This window comes from Ictidomys tridecemlineatus, unplaced genomic scaffold (genome assembly GCF_052094955.1).
Source record: "Ictidomys tridecemlineatus isolate mIctTri1 unplaced genomic scaffold, mIctTri1.hap1 Scaffold_445, whole genome shotgun sequence".
NCBI lineage: Eukaryota > Metazoa > Chordata > Mammalia > Rodentia > Sciuridae > Ictidomys > Ictidomys tridecemlineatus.
This window is the reverse complement of record NW_027522882.1, coordinates 173317-177760: the sequence shown is the minus strand read 5'-3', so window position 1 is coordinate 177760 and position 4444 is coordinate 173317.

Sequence of the window (4444 nt, the reverse complement as noted above, 5' to 3'; positions counted from 1 at the left end):
TCTTGAAGTTACCTTTAGGGACTTGCACCATTGGATCTACCTGGGTCTTTTAAAAATTTTTTATTTGTTTTAATTAGTTATCCATGACAGTAGAATGCATTTATATACGTTGATATATCATACATAAATGGGATGTAATTTCTCATTTTTCTGAGTATATATTGTAGAATCACATGGGTCACACAGTCACATACATACATACATAAAGCAATAATGTCTGTTTCATTCTTTCTTATCCCCACATCCCCGGCCTTCCCCTCCTTTCACTTTCCTCTACCTAATGTAAGTTAATGTGATTTTTTTCTTTTCCATTACAATTCTTAATACACATATATTCCACAATTTTTGTATCTTTTTTATGTAAACATATGTTGACACCCAATTCATTCTTCATACAAGTATTTTGGATGTATGACATATTCCACCATTCTTGCTAATCCTCGTTTTCCTCCCTTTTCTTCCCACCCCTCTGCCCTATCTAGAATTCATCTATTCCTCCTATGCTCTCACTGCATACTCCACTGTAAGTCAGCCCCCTTATGTCAGAGAAATATTCAACATTTGTTTTTTGTTTTTAAAGGGGGGTGGCATTGGCTAACTCCAGTTATTATCTTCTCCAACTCCATCCATTTACATGCAAATGCCACGATTTTATTCTTGTATTGCTGAGTAAAATTCCATTGTGTATATATGCCACATTTTTTTATCCATTCATCCACTGAAAAACATTTATGTTGGCTCCATAGTTTAGTTATTGTGAATTGTGGTGCCATAAACTTTTATGTGGCTGTGTCCTTGTAGTATGATGTTTTCAAACCTTTGTGCTTAGACTGAGGAGAGGGATAGGTGGGACAAATGGAGTTTCCATTCCCATATTTCCAAGAAATCTCCCTACTACTTTCCAAATTGGCTTCGTCAATTTGCAGTCCCACCAGCAGTGTATAAGTGTACCTTTTCCCCACATCTTCACCAACACTTATTGTTGTTTGTCTTCATAATTGCTGCCATTCTTACTGGAGTGAGATGATATCTTAGAGCAGTTTTGATTTGCATTTCTCTGATTCCTAAAGATGATGAGCATTTTTTCATATATTTATTGATTGTATATCCATCCTCTCCTGAAAAGTATCTGTTCAGGTCCTTAGCCCACTTGTTGATCAGGTTATTTGTTTTTTCATCTACTGGGATCATATAAATCCTCTATCCTGGACCACAGCTGCTTCATTTGCTTCCTCATATTGTGAAGCTTCCAGCTTCTTGGACTGAGCTGTTACCAGTTTCCCAGTGTTGCCATCCTGTAAGCAAACACTTGGTGACTATTACTCCCATGATTATGTGAGCAAATATATCTTCTGTATACACATGTACATTTTTGTGTATTCTATTTTTATGAAGAATCCTAAATATACAGGCATATTCTCAATGTCTGGGTCATATTGCATCTCTAGTTATAATTTTTTGAAAACCCCCCTTATAGTTTCTTTAATGTCTATTAAAATTTATGTTCCTGGCAAGGATGTCCAAGTGTTTCTTTTTCTGTATATCCTCTGTAGTATGTGTTACCTACCAACATTTTGAGGATTTAGCCCACAAGCGTGTTGTTATATCTCATTGTGATATAACCTGAAAGCATAAAAATTACAGAAGAAAATGAGAAAAATTTTTTGCCATTGGTGTTGGCAATGGTTTTAGATAGAATATGCAGAGACTGTGCAAGGAAAAACGGCTGACACTATATAAAGCTAAAAATGCTTCTATACAGCAAAGAAATCAATCAATGAAATGTAAAAGTAGACTTGGTTAAAGAAATCCAGTTCTAGCCCCATGTCTGAAAAAGCTCAACATCCAAAATATAAGAAACTTACATAGCTCACCAAAATTTAATATAAACCCCTCATAACCTAATTTAAATATGGTAAAATACTTGGATTCTGCCCTAAAAAATAAAAAAGTGTGTAAAGACATATGAAAGTTACTCAAGATCATGTATTAGGCTACATAAAATGATAATTTAGCTTTTCTTCTTTATTTGTCTCACAGGATTATGGGTGCACACTCTCCATCCTTCACGGGGCATTTGAGATCAATTAGCAAAATGCCAGGTTCTCATTTTCCCACATTATGCTTCCTCATTATTCCATGATAATTGCCAAGAAAATCTCGAGCCTGGAAAACACAAAAATAGAGATAAATTGCTAGATAATCATCAACTTTGAAAATTACTTCAGAAATCAATAAATACATTAGTAGACCCAGATGCAACAAAATATAATATAGACCTACAAATCAACATTTAACTTTTCAACTTCTCAAAAAATACTTGCAGCTATGGTTATATGGGAGCATATGCCACTAGTCTTCACTACTTGGAGGCCACAGCAGGAGGAGTATTTAGGCTAAGGAATTTGAGGCTAACCTGGCAAAAACCCAGCTCTAAAAATTGACTCACCAAAAAACAAAACAGTAATCACATTTTTAAAAAAGGAGCCTTCACGGGTGATTTCTATGAAACATGTAATAAGGATCAGTAACAATAATTCATGATCACGTCTAAATGTAGAAGAAAATTGACTAATTCTTTCTGTAAGGCCAGATATACCAGCTAATACAGCATAAGAATAGAAATTGCAGACCATCTTTTTATAGATGTTGACGCAGAGATTCAAAACCCCTAGCAAACTGAGAACAACAACAAAAAGAGTGACTGGACTTCATGACCAAGAGGGACATTGTCATATGGGAAGTTTCCAAAAATCATTTTGATAGAGCAAACCTTTTGTAAAATCACTTATCAAATTACTATAAAACTTATGGCCAATTATGACCAGAGAAAAATTCTTTTTCAATCCACTTAAGGGCAGCTATGAACTGTTTTCATATTTAAAGTTGTTAACTGAAGTGTTTCACAATTTAGTTTTAGAAAAAGATAAAAATGTTTGCTTTTCTGACTTCTAAATATTGTTGGAGAATATTAAACATGATTTTCATCAAAAATCAAATGGCATATGCAGATGATAATATTATTGTTATAATGTCTCTAAGCAATTTCGATAAACTAATGAAACATAAGAATAAGTTCAATAATGTCATGGTCAACATTAAATCATTTAAATTATATACAGTAGCAATGAGCAGTGTTAAAATCACAAATATAGGAAAATAATCTAAATGAAAGTATTAAAGAAATTGTTCACTGCAAAGTAAAATGTAAAGGTGAAAATAAAATGCAAATTAGATCATGGAAACAAAATGGGAAAACTGTTAATATTCAATGATTAAAAGTTTGATTTCTGGTTTTAAGGGTTGATGGGCTTCCTCCAGACTAGCACATGGGGTGGAGCCAGACTTCCTCCTCCCTCTGGCCTGGCATGGTGCCGAGCTTCCTCCTCCGGTCTGATATATATTCTATATATGTCAATTAAGTTATTACTTGTGTTATTGAGCTCTATAGTTTCTTTATTCAACTTTTGCTTGGAAGATCTATCCAGTGGTGAGAGAGTTGTGTTAAAGTCACCCCAGATCACGTTGTGGTCAATTTGACTCTTGAACTTGAGAAGAGTTTGTTTGAACATAGGTGCGCCATTGTTTGGGGCATATATATTTATGATTGTTATGTCTTGTTGGTGTATGGTTCCCTTGAGCAGTATGAGATGTTCTTCTTTATCTATTTTGATTAACTTTGGCTTGAAGATTACTTTATTTAATATAAGTATGGAGACCCCTGCTTGCTTTCAAGGTTCATGTGAGGGGTATGTGTTTTCCCAATATTTCACCTTCAGTCTGTCTTTTCCAGAGTCTCCTGGAGGCAGAATATGGTTGAATTTTATTTAATCCAGGCTACTAGCCTATGTCTTTTGATTGGTGTGTTTAAGCCACTAACATTTAAGGCTATTATTGAGTCATTATTTGTATTTCTAGACATCTTTGTTTATTTTTGCTACTTGAAGTGTTAATTATTTTTTAATTATTAATTTGTATCTTCATATAGAATCCAGCATTTTAATTGAACATGTGAAGTGATCAAATCTGTACCTTCTAAAATATCATTTTGATGTTTGAAACGTGTGAACTCTTTTTAGAATGTCCACAGTCTAATAATTACTTATACAGTTCAAATTATGGGCTATAAAACCTAAGAGTTACTTTTCCCTCTTAACTGCTTTTTGGCACTCCTTGCCAACTGTCTTTTATAACAGATATAAAAATATTTTCTCTTTTGTGGTTCTTTGTGATCAACTTTCTCAGCTTCAATGTATGAGTGCAAACATACATGATTTGTGAAATATGAAAAATCACTAGAAAAAGACAGTCTCCCATGGTAAATCCAGAAAAAAAGAATATAAATTTAAAAACTGTAATCTATAATCCCAGTGCTTTGTAAGGCTAAGACTGGAGAATTCTGAGTTCAAATCCAGTAACAGCAGGGCCCTGAGCAACTTGGTGA